Raw genomic sequence first — 13,272 nt, forward strand, 5'->3', positions numbered from 1 at the left:
AGGTCTCATTTAAAGTTCCCAACAACCCCCAGGGGAGGCTGGGTTACGTAATATGTGGATACCAGTGCAAAATGAAATGTGGTGTCCCTTGCTCAAAAATTAGTAAGAATTTCAAGATGGCAGTGTCAAAGCATGAAACCAAAGATGGGGCCCCACTGGGTGCATCTCATGAAGCTGACTCTACATCTGAGGTGTTGAGGCAGGGCCTTTTACCATCTTTCAGTAGCTCAGAAATGAATAAATTAATAACCTAAATGAGTTAATTCATCTAGTAAGAGGTGGGACTGAGACTTAAACCCACTAGTCCATGAGACTAGTTATCAACTTTTGCTATGTGAGTCTGTCCAGATGGGATGAACTTACTTGTTGGGTACTTTGTTTATAGTGGACATGTGACAAAGGTCATTCTGTGTTAAGAAACCCACAGTCTATAGCACTCTTGTCCTTGGGGGATCAATACAATCATTATAGAAGGATGAGAAAAAGTAGCCCTTTAAAAACAAAACCACCTGGGAGCCTTTGTTTCTTTCCAAATCACACCCTCATAGCTGCAGGGGATAACCTGCCAAGCTTACATCCCAGGAGGGGAGGAGATCATAAAAAAGACCCATGTTGATAGCTTTAGGGACAGTTGTGTTTTTCCTATCTTTCCAGAAGGGGAAAGGTGGCCTGGATGTGGTTCTGAGCAGTCTGGCCCCAGGCACTGGCATTCCTGGCTGACTTCTGTCAGCTGGCAGCCTCACAATGTCTACCTTCTAGAGTGTGGTTTCATCCTATCACTATCCCTCCCTTTGCCAAGATCAGGATACTGAGCAAAGTGAGAAAGAAAGGGAGAGAAGGAAAGAGGGAAAGACTGAGCTCCAAAAGGAATAGAATCACCAAACCAGGATTGGGTGGTTTTGTAGAAAGGCTGGCCTCTTACCAAATGGTTCAGGCTGAGGCTGGGGGCCTTGGGTGGACAGGGTGCCTTCACTGAAACAAGGCTAAGGAGGAGAGGATGATGAAGGGAGGTGACACACAGTCTCTCCTTGACCAAACTTTAGCCAGGCTCCTCTGAGCCCTTTCTCAATAGACCTCAGTCTTAGCCTGTAGATTTGAGCAAAACGCTAACATAGTTTCTCACATCTCAAGTCCACATCCCTATAGGATCACCCCAGCCCCGCTTAAAGCATCTACCTGAAAATACTCAAGGCTGCTGAAAGAATGTACTTTTTGTTCCAACCAACACCTGAAGATAGAGCCAGCCTCGTATCTTCCAGCCTCCATGGCAGGGCAGGAAGCTACCTTGGAAAGAACCCATTAGCAAACCCTGATGGATTTCTCATGGACCAACCCCCGCTTCCAGCCTTTTGCAGTTTTTCACCTTGCTGACTCTTATGAGCCCTCCTTACTCCCTCACTCTCCCTTTAAGATATCTAGTCACCTCTGTACAAATTGCAGTTGCGTTCAATTCATGTGACTCTTCTCCCTGGTACAAAAGATATTATTAGTTTAAATCTGTCCTCGCCACTTTACCTCATGTCCGACTTTGTTCACCTTTGACTTAACGATCAGCACTGGGAAGAGAGCTACCAAACCCGGAACACTAGCACCAGACAGGGAGCACAGAATGGGATGGCTGGAGAGACTTCTTGGAGCTTGTGGCATCTTATCTGAGCCCTGTAGGATGAATAGCCGGGAAGAAAAGGATCAGGAAAGTCTGCTTGGAAGAGGAAATGGTCTCAGAGATAGACAGAGGAGATGAGTGACGCAAGTGCATTTGGGGGAAAGGTGAGCAGCTGGGAGAGGCAGGATGAACCAGGACAGTGACATGAGCAAAGCCCTAGAGACAGCAGACAGGAAAGACACCTAAGGCAGGTCCGTGTGGCTGGACTCTCATGGAGGAGTCAGCGTGAGTGAAAGACTGACAGGCAAGCTCGTGTCAGACTGTGCGTAGCCTCGAACTTCCACTGAGGAGTCTGAGGGATTCTCTTGGCCAAAGGGAACCTCCGTGATCCTGTTGCCTGGCTGGAGTGATTCAGATGGAAAATAGCAAGAGCGTAGTGTGCTACGGAAAGAGTGGCTGCGTCAAGCAAGGCAAGAGGAAACAAGGACACGAGTCAGGAAGGGGTAAGGGGCCAGGGGATGAAGGAAGAGGTCCTATGGATGGACGGCTCCTCTCTCCACCTAGAAACCTAGAAACAGCAGGTTGGCAGCAGGCTAGTTTGGGGAGAGTTGGCTGGTGATCAGTTCCTGGCAACCATTTCCATGGGATAAAGGGAAGCATTTCTATTCGCAGCCCTGAAGAATGAGGAAAAGAATACCACTCATTTGTAACTTACTTAGTTAAGTTATAGATATTGAAAAATACATCTGGTTTGAGATACAGACACCAATATTGTGGGCAACAGTCCTGTTATCTGGGTTGTATCCTTCCTGGGGATGGCAAGGTTGTATCCTTCCTGGGGTTGGCTTTCTCTGCTGTGCTCCCGCACCAGAGGTCTGAGAATATGGGCCAAAACTGGTTTGCCCTGACTCATTTGGTCCTAGCATTTCCCTTGAGCAGTATTTCTAGATGCAAATAAGAGGAACATCAGCTATCTGAGTTCAGTTTGACTTGCCAGCAGGAAATGGAATATTGTAAAAGTCCTCCATCCTGCACAGATGTGTGGATGTGTGTGGGGGTGGCGGTTTCAGACTTTGGGGGCCAGTTACAGCCCCTTTACCAACCATAGATGCTTACCTTTATGATACTAAAACAAGCAGAAAAGAAAATATCATATATCCTCAAACATGAGTCTGTCTCTTCAGAAAGTTGTTGTCCTGATCTTTTAAAGGTTTTGAAGGATGTCTTTAATTCTTTCCAACATAGGTTTGTAAAAAGCTAAATGTGTGTGTGTTTCTCATAACAAAGACTAGGACTTGGGGATTTTGTTGCCTGTTCATCACCTGGAAACAAAATAGGAGACATCAATGACACAAAGTGCTTGGCTCTAATCAAAGCCCATGAAGTGACAGTTTTTCAAAAGAATCTACAGAGGATCCTCTTTCACCGGAAAACATCTTCTGGAGGCTAGAGTTACTAGCAAATTCCAAAAATAGATAATAAATGAGATGATAGAATCTGGGTTGTCACCTCTTGTCCAATGGGATTATCCCGGGTCTAATCCCGGACAGATTGTGATTAATGTGGTTGTGGATGGGGCATTAATCCGATTCAGGAGGGAATCCAGGCAGATTTTCATCTGCGCCGAGTGTGTAATGGGTTTGGAGGCAGCAGAAAAGCAGCTTGTACCAGATTTTGCCGCATCACTGTGATGAGGTCTATTTTGATCGACTTAAGTTATGGACAATATAAATTATTTATAGCCACTTTAGACATGCCTTACACTTGTAGAGACCTTCAGGACAAAATAATAACACCCCTCTTGCTGTTGTAGGAATCTCATTCAGCTGAATCCTGGTGCCCACAAATTGTAAAAAGTAAGGGAGAGAAGAAAATTAAAGGCTAGTAACTTTGACATCAAGTGCTTACTGAACATTACAAGGGGCAAGAGGTTGCAGGAGGCTGAGGTACACTGGGTGGTCCAGGCCCTGAAGGGATTTACTTTAGATGGGGAATGGGGAGATGGACCCAGACTCAGGAAGGCAAAGGCAACCACATGAGGCAGTGTGTGATGAGGCTCAGACAAGCCGAGCACGGAGGAGAATTCCCCACGAGCTAAACAGCATTCGTGAAGGAGGTAGAATTTGAGCAGGGTCTTTAAGGGTGAGACAGCTCTGAATGTGAGTGAGGAGAGAGAAAGTGTGGAGAGAAGGCTGGACACAGGTCTGCACTGGACACAGAAGTAAGGCCTGGTGGGGCTGGGTGTCAGGGATGGTGGTGGGTGGCGCTATCATATACTGAGTAGCCACTCTGTGCTGGGAACTGTCCATCTGTCTCACTCGGTCGTCATGTATCAGCAGGGTGCTTTGGACTAAAAAAGGCCCAGGTGAAAGGGGCACAAACAGAAAATGAACTGGCTCAAAGAACAAGCAGAGGCAGGGCAGAGCTCGAGTTCGATGATCCAGGGGTTCAAAGGTGTCATCAGCACAGTCTTTCGGTGTCTCTGCTCTGCTATCCACAGACTCAGTTTCATTCTGAGGGTGCTTCTTATGGTCACACAACAGCTGCCAAAATATCCACATCTCCTTGACTGTGACCAATGGGAGAAGCTGGCTCCCTGGGGTTCTCATCAAAGAGCAAGAAAGCTTCTTTTCACAAGCCCCTGAAAAACCTCTTTCCTGTTTCACTGGCCCAACTTAGCTTAGATTTGTCCATTCCTGAACCAATTACTGCAAGGAATTTGGGATTCTCTTGTTGGTTTAGACTAATCAGCATAGGTACATACATCCCACAAGGCAGTACTGATAATTGTTTAAGAACTGACTCTCATAAAATGCTTTCACTGATTTTTGCCAGACTTACTGATTTATGGTTGCACAAGAAAGTTTAAAAAAATCTTCCTATAATCTAGTAAATAAACAATTATCGAAATATACTAGTTAGGATATCTTAAATGAAAATATTTAAAACCCTGTCATTAATCCAACAAGATATGTGGAAGGTGTACACGACTAAACCTATCTTGACAAGGTCATGAAAAAGACACACAGTTCTAAACATGTCCTGGTATGGAAATATGGGAAGTCGATTCTATAATCTATATGTGTATAAATCTATAAATGTATCTCAGTGTGCCACAGATACAATTAAATTGCCAATGGAATTTGACAAAACAATTCCAAAGATAAAATGAAAGAAGAAATGTTTGAGAATCACGAGGAAAGTTTATGAAAGAAGAGAAATGAAGGGTGATTGTTTTTCCTACTATATTCAAATGCATCGTAGAGTTCTAATAATGAAAACAATTTGATACTAAAGCAGAACAGGATAGACCTAACGTAACACATGGAAAAGGCCAAATTTAGAGTTTTGATCTGATATAAATTCAGTTGAAAAGCAAATGATTATTCAGTAGATATCGTTTGTACATTTGAAAGCAGTGAAAGTCGTGCTTTTTTGTACCACCGTTTACCAAAAACCTCTTCAGATGGATTAAAGATTTAAATGTAATGATGAAACCACAAAAGTAACAGACAAAATGTATGTGACTCATGTTGTCAGTTTGGGATGAGGATGGACTTTCCAAGTGGCACCACAAAGGGAAAGACCAATGGATTTGACCACGTGAAAATTCAATGGCTGTTTATTATTTATTACAGACAAAGGGGTTGATATCTTTAAAACAAAAAGTATTAAGAACCCAAATAAGAAAATGATGAAGGCAGAAACATGAGCTGGAAAGAAGAAAAAACCATGCTTAGTAACACATGGAAAATTTGTAGTCTTGTTAGTTGTATTTTAGCACACAACTCAGTGGCTTAAGACAACAACCATTTATTATTTCAGAGTTTCTGTAACTCAGAAGTCTGGGCATGGCTTACCTGGGTTCTCTGCTCAGGGCCTTACAGGTCTGAAATCTAGATGATGGCCAGACTGTATTCTCATACGGAGGTGTGGCAGGGAAGGATAAACTTCTGAACTGCCATATTGATGATGGAATTCATTTACTTGCAGCTTCATTTCATGATGACTTACTTCTTAAAAGTCAGTAACAGTTTCTACTGCTCTGAGTCTCTCTAACTTCAGCAAGCCCTTTTAAAGGGCTCACCTAATTAGGTAAGGCCCACCGAGGATAATCTCCATTTTGATTAACTGAAAATCAATTGATTAGGGACTTTAATTACATCTGCAAGATCCTTTTACTTTTGCCATATTCTGTTCATTAGAAACAAGTCACAGGTATTCTTGGGGACTGAATTATACAAGGGTTTGGATCACTGTGGATTACTACCATATTAGTAACTAAAGCATCATATAGCAAAAGTATTTTTTAAATTTATTTTTGGCTGCACTGGCTCTTCATTGCTTAGCTTGTTGGATGGAGTGTCAAGGATACAACATTCTGAAAAGACACAACAATCTGAGATGCAGGTTGGTGAATTTTGTCAAACTCTTACAACTGTAATCTCCTTGATCAAGCAAATCCTCTGCCAGAAATTATTCTACAGAAATACTTATGGATAATGTACACAAAGACTTAATCATGAGGTTGTACATGGCAGCTTTATTTATAATACTAGAAACTTGGAGGAAAAAAGGAAAATGAGCAAAAGTAAAAGAATGGTTAAATAAACTGTGGTAGTAAATCCATATGATGGAAATGCACTGGATCAGACTATTTTGGAGTCTGGGCTCCAGAGCCAGGCTCCCCTGGTCAGAAAGACTCCACTACTTAGCAGCTCTGTAAAATGGGTGTATATCTTAAACTCTCTGAGCCTCAGTTACAAAGAGGAAATAATAATAGTACCCACTTTACAAGGTTGTTGTGTGAATTAAGTGGCTCATACACATAAATGCTTACCCCAGGAGCTAGACCAAGTCAGCACTTAATTGTATAGGAAGAGGAGGATAGGATATTATGAAATTACCATACAACTTATACAAAATGTTAAAAAGTTAAATGATAAACTCAGAAAGCGGAATAGAAGGGCATCTCTTAGAAGATACTTATTTTCTCTTGAGAAGTGAGACTATAGAGGATTACTATGTTCTTCTTTGTGAGTTTTTACATTTACCAATTGTCCTGCACCTATACACTTATGACTTTACAGGGAAAATATCCTAATTGATATTTTTTAAAAGAAAAGAAAAGTGGAAGCCCTAAAGGACAGGGAAGACCCCAAGGATGAGGTAGGGATTGAACTGTTCCTATATGACAGTGGTTCTCAAACATTTGGAATTCAAGAACCAAGGAAAAACCAGTAGCGACATCACACAGGACTGCCACTATTCCATGATGCCAGGTGACCATTAAAAAAATTCCACTGTCTTGGGACATTTCTCTTCTCAGCCTCTTGTCCCCAGAGGGAGCAGTATGTGCGCGGAAGTCCCCCAGGCAGCCTCTGGGAGGAGCAGAAGGAAATGGAAGAAAAGTGATTAGTCCAGAGAAAGCTGAAGAAGCAAAAGTTAAAAGCAAGGTATCCTCATCTGGGACAAAATCCTAGAGGTTCAGATTTTTAAAGTAAACGATTGCATAAAGGGTAAAAATATTTTGATTCTGGGGATTGTAAAATGACTAAAGCAAAAATGAAGTACAAGCAACCTCCTACTGCAACCCCGGATAAGACAGAGGTCACTGGTGACCACATTCCCACTCCACAGGACCTTCCTCAACGGGAACCATCTCTTGTTGCTAGCAAGCTGGCTGGCAGATTAAAAAGAGCTGAACTGCATGAATCTTCTAATTCCCATTATTTCTCCTTAATATGTTACTCCTCTGCTTTTTATTTCCTTTTACGCATTAAGTCATTTGAGAGTGACGGCTTTGCAGGTAGCGGTAGTGTGTGCTGCTATTGTAAGGGAATACACATGTGTAGAGTTTTTGATTAGTTTAACAGTGCACTGATGAAAAGTACATGTTAGAGCAACATAAAGTAATCTACTTGAAAATAGTTGCATATATTATTTAACTCCTAGTGTAGCGCTGGATCCAACAAGTAACAAGTTTCTCAGTTTTAATGTTGACTTTCTTTAATATATTTTAATTATAGCTTTGCATATTACTCTTATTTCATATAACCTCTACTGTTGATTTCTTCTGGATTTTCCTTTTGGGTTTTGTAAAACAGAAGTTTAAGACCACAAGTTAGAAGAAAGGTCACATATTTCAAACACAGATAGACGGGACTTCTAAAGATTTGTATCCTGTGCTTGAACTTGAATCGCCTTAAATCTGTTTCAGCTTTAACAATAGAATTTTACTTGGGCAATATTTGCCCATTCTGGTGGAACTTACGTGACTCTAATGCTTAACAGCTGTTGTTAAATCTAGTAGTCTTATTCAGTTCTGTAGTGTTCAGAATACCTTTTGTCGCTGAAGATGTGAATGAAGTGTGCATGTGCATTGACTATTGAATTCACTTTTGTGCCATTTTTGTAAATAAACTAGTTTTGCACAACCTCTCACAACTGTTTGTATCACTTTCACATATTAAAGAGTAGATAATGTGCCACCAGAAGCACAAGTGTTCCTATAAAAGACTCTGTATGTCATTAGAGCTTTTATATAGTAAGAGTAGTTTATAGTCTTGGGGTTATAAAATACCAAACTGAAATCTTTGCTCAGTCTACCATAGACTTAAGCTTTTTAATTTGTTACTAGTACCCATGACATTCAGTGGCCTTGTGCAAATATGATATGTTGCTTAGGCATATATTTTGTCCTATGCAGAACATTTCATTTTGACTTTTATGAAAATTACTATTCATATAATTTATATAAACTTTTTTAATGTAGAAACTTTTTACTTCCACAGTCAATCTGGGGGAAACTAGAATAAAATACTTAGCTTCTTGTGGCCCTCTCCCTTCTTTTTTTCTTGCTTCTTTGACTCACATTGTGTTGAGCTGTGCCATTCAGCCTGTTCAGTAACATAAGTGTCTATATCTTTACTCTTGAAATTTGCTCTGCTGAATGCTGTGTTTTCTAACCCAATAATGACATTTTCCTTATAATTTCTCAGCTGTTAATTAACACTCTTAATCCTGTATTACTAACTGACACTTGTTTAAATAAAAGGAAATTTATAATAAAACAAGTTATTTGAGAGGACTGGGCCAGTAATCTAGTCAGGATGAGCTGAATTTTAAGTGATTATAATGAGCTAAGTGAATTAGACTTGTGACAATGAGAGCAATTTACACGACAGGTGGAACAGATAATACATATTTAGATATTTTGCTTCTATAGATGTCATTTTAATAAAATATAAATTTAATTGTATGTGTGGTTTGTCTAGTTAGTAAGAACTTTAATTAACAGACTTCTGGGACAAATTTACTGGTCTTTTAAGAGCTTTTCCCATAAGTGGTGATGCTGTGGCATGATGCTGAGGATCAGTAGCCTGAGATGACTGTCCACAGGATTTTCCAGGCAAGAGTACTGGAGTGGGCTGCCATTTCCTTCTTCAATTATAAGGATTAGTTTTACATACATAGATTTGTAATGAGAGTAAGTAGGTTATTCAAAAGCATATATAATCATTGTAGGATTGATTTAAGAATTACAAAATACCCAAAATAGAATTTCTGTAATATCTAGTGGGGTTTGGGTTTTGTTTGTTTTTAATGACTGTTTGCAAGCTATCACTGTTAAATTCACACACATCAGATTAATCTGAAAAACCATGTTATTCTTGGTTATGGTAAGACTCCTGTTATGGTTTGCAACAAGTAATATAATCTCTGCCTGAGTTTTAGTTTGTAAAATAAATGCTAATATTAACCTACCTCAAAACTTGTTGAGGATCTGTGAAATACTGAGTAAGTGCCCCAAATAAAATATTGTTGCCTTTTTATTAAAAAAAATTTCACTGTCTCCTATCGTAATTTTATAAAAGAGGTAACATATTAACACCAATAAAGAAAAGCCTATTAGAATAAATAGTCCTTCCCACTGAGCTTTGTGAAAAACTAATTACACTATTCTTATTTTTCTCATTTGACTGCAAAAGGCCAAATACTTTTTCTTTGGCTGAAGATTGGGAGCCACTGGAGTAGAGTCTTCGCAATGAGGAGGGTGCACCAACATCAGGCACATGGCAGCAACGTAGGGAGACAGGAATGAATCTAAAATGTGGAGACTTTGGAAGGTCTGGCCCCTCCTCGGCCCCAAAGTTCTCATTGTAGTTTCATGGTGTGTGTGGTTAAGTGCAGAGACTCCTGGGGGCCACATGATGCTTTAGTTCTTATGTGCATGCTAGGGATTCCCTAATGGGGATTGCCTGAAACTCCCTTTATAAGCACTGAAAATACAGCTGTGAATAAGACAACTATAATCCCTGCCATTTCTCGTGGAGGAGGAGACTCTGGGACAAGTGTTTTTCATTAAATCTATGAGCTCAGAGATGGTACCAGTCTCCTCTTCTGCATCCTCCACAGGCCTGGCAGAGGACAGCAGGCTCAGCAAAGAGCTTCTGAACCACAGAATTTTCGGTGACCTGAAAAGCCTGGTCAAGGGCATTAGAGGGAATGACAGCCATCCAATGCGGCTTTAGTTGGTGTTTCTCAGACACCTGCGGGCTCTTCTGCATCAGCAAAAGTTCCAGTGTACATTTCTTTCCATGGGTATATTGGAAAGGTATGTATGTTTTATTAAACTTGAAATCAGACTTCAATATTTATATATAAATCTCAAGCTTCACTTTAGCCTTGTGAAGGCTGGTGAAATGCAAGGCTAATTTGATAATGGCGGTAAACTCCTTTGCCATTAATCCTATGAATCATACATGTCTCCTCTAAGAGCCTGAAATATGAATATTTTAGCACAGGTAAAATATCAGGAGAGTCACATCTCACTAATTAGGATAAACTGGGAGGTCAGAGTGCCTTCTATTAATAGAAGAAGACATTAAGCTCAAGGTCACCTTATCATATAGTACATACAGTGTCTATATATACATTACATTAAACATCAACAAAATTGACAGTGGATGAACCATTGCCAAAGAGACCTCCCACCTTAGTTGCTACATAGAGATAAGGAGCCCATTAGTTTGGCAAATAATTGTTTTGGAAAATGACCATGTTTGCTGGACTGTGGACACCATCAATCTGCCTAGTACACCTTTTTCTCACAGACAGTTATAATGATTGTCTTTACTTCTGCTCAGATCCTTAATGTAAATTCTCAGGCTCTAAACCAAAAACTGCGGAGTCCTGCAACTCATAATAGTTATACTTGGGGGTGGTTTTCTCTAGAGGGCATTACTTGGATAGCGGCTGCACCTCTGACTGTCAAGATCTCCTTTCATGAAGTTTTTGTTTCTTTCTTTCTCTTGAGGGGAAAATATATTTCTTGAGCACTTACTATGAGCCTTTACAATGAAAGTCCTTGGGGCAAGGACAATGTCTATTTTATACCTCTTGGTCCTCGAAGAGCTCAATAAATGGCTGTTGAATTACTAGTGTCCAGGTGTGCCTGCTGGGTGCTCCATCCATAGGTGATACCCAGCCTCCATGATGGTCTGCAGTGATGCCTGCCTCCTGTTCTTTTCACCCTGGTGCTGTCCTCTCCCACATTGTATCAGGGTTGGTTAGTGTGATCAGAATATTGCAGTCATGATGGTATGTCACCATTGAATTGAGGCTGTAAGAGTGCAGCGTATGTCTTGGTATACACTGTATTTGTCTCTCTCTTATCCTCTTTATCATTGACTTTGGAAGAAGCCATGCGGATAGGTTCCCGTGGTGATAAATGGAAGCCTCCTGCCAATAACCATATGAGTGAACTTGGAGGCAAATCCCCCAAACTCATGCAATCTACAGAGAATGAATCCCTGGCCAATAATTTGAGTGAAATCTTGTGAGAGATCCTATACCAGAACCACCCAGCTAAACTGCTCCAGGATTTCTAATCCTCTGAAACTGTGTAAGATAATAAAATTGTCTCAAGCCGCTAAATTTGGTGGGGGGTGGGGTGGGGATTTGTTACACAGCATTAGATAACTAATATCTAATTCAAAATCTAATAATAGATAACATAAAATCCCACATATTTCTTACCAAAATCCTTTAAGACATTAGCAGCACTCTACTAATGAAGACAGGCTTCCCAGGCGGCCCAGTGGTAAAGAATCTACCTGCCAATGTAGGAGACAAAAGAGATGTGGGTTCGATCCCTGAAGCAGGAAGCTCCCCTGGAGCAGGAAATGGCAACCCATTCCAGTATTCTTACCTGGGAAATCCCACGCACAGAGGAACCTGGTAGGCTACAGCCCATGGAGTCGCAAAAAGTCAGACACAACTGAGCACACACGAACACACACACACAGACACACACACACTAATGAAGACACAAAGGATCAGTGATATTAAAGAATTTGCCTAAGACATCTCAGCCAAATGAGGGAGAAAATGGACACAAATTCAAGCAAGACACCTGCTCTCTCTCAGAAAACAAAAACATCACATGTCTCTTGCCCAAATAATCTTACTGTTAAAGTCTGTCACTCTGCTATCACTTGGGATTTCAACATCTGGTAATAATAAGAGCGGTGATTATTAAAAATATACCAACAGAAGCTGTTTGCATAACCCATAAATGTTCGAGGTTTCACGGTCATGATTTTCAAATAGAAAAATGACAACACATGGGAAGGAACAGATACACTGAAAGGAGAATCTGAAAGTGGCACAGTTAAAATCATCTGCATGTATTTTTAACACCAGGAAAGAAGTCTTGTTGGCAGACACTGCTAAAAAGGGGAGGTCCATTTCCATGTGCTGTATTTAGAAAAGCAGAATATCATTGCAGAATAATTGCTTGTTGGAAGCACAAGTGAGCCTTGAAACTATGAAGCAGGTTTTAAGAATACAGGCCCATTTCTATGTGGTCCCTATTGAAGCAGAGGAGGGGACCACCCAAAAGCAGTACTCAGGGTGTACCAATCTTATCAACGTCTCAATTTTAAGTGAAAAAGTGTATCTGCTGTGCATATGCAGCTTCAAGACAAATCCCTGGGATTGCTCCTTCTAAACCAGACTGCTGCCCCTGAAATACTCCTGGACAGAAATTCTGGAGCAGCCCTGGAAAGCAGTGAATTAAAGCCATCTAGATGGAGAGCAGAGAGAACTGAAGGGTGTTAAGCATAATAAATCATGGTGTAAAGCAGCAGTTCTCATTCGTGGAGTCTTGAAACACTGGTGGGTCCAGGTTGGTGTGTGCAAGGTGCCACAAGACCTTGTAATCATTGATGGTTGAATTGCTGGATTTTTTCAGATGTTTGTTTTTTAATTTTAATTTTAATTTTCCTTATAGGGACCATTTTTAAAGTCTTTTGAATTTGTTACAGTATTGCTCCTATTTTATGTTTTGGTTGTTTTATAACTCTCCGACCAGGGATGGAACCTGCACCCCTGCATTGGAAGGTGAAGTCTTAATCTCTGGACCACCAGGAAAGTTCCTAAATGTTTTTTTTTTTTAACAGAAAATAAATGAGAGGATTTGTCATAACGTCCCTCATCCTTATATCCTAATGATGTGTGTGTGTGAATCTATATACTGTACAATTTATATATTTAAAGTGTACACTGTGATGTTTTTAGTACATTCATAGAGTTGCACAACCATCACTTCCCTTATTTAGAGACATTTCCATTAACCTCTCCCCAAACTCCATACCCATTAG

At 40.5% G+C, this 13,272-nt stretch overlaps 1 pseudogene; it reads left to right on the forward strand.

The window, feature by feature from the left end:
- Positions 1–6,959: 6,959 nt before the first annotated feature.
- On the forward strand, positions 6,960–11,105 carry LOC145528601 (cAMP-regulated phosphoprotein 19 pseudogene; annotated as a pseudogene).
- Positions 11,106–13,272: the final 2,167 nt, after the last annotated feature.

The sequence above is a fragment of the Giraffa tippelskirchi genome, chromosome 12 (genome assembly GCF_054371585.1).
Source record: "Giraffa tippelskirchi isolate mGirTip1 chromosome 12, T2T-mGirTip1v1.2.pri, whole genome shotgun sequence".
In the NCBI taxonomy this organism is placed as follows: Eukaryota; Metazoa; Chordata; class Mammalia; order Artiodactyla; family Giraffidae; genus Giraffa; species Giraffa tippelskirchi.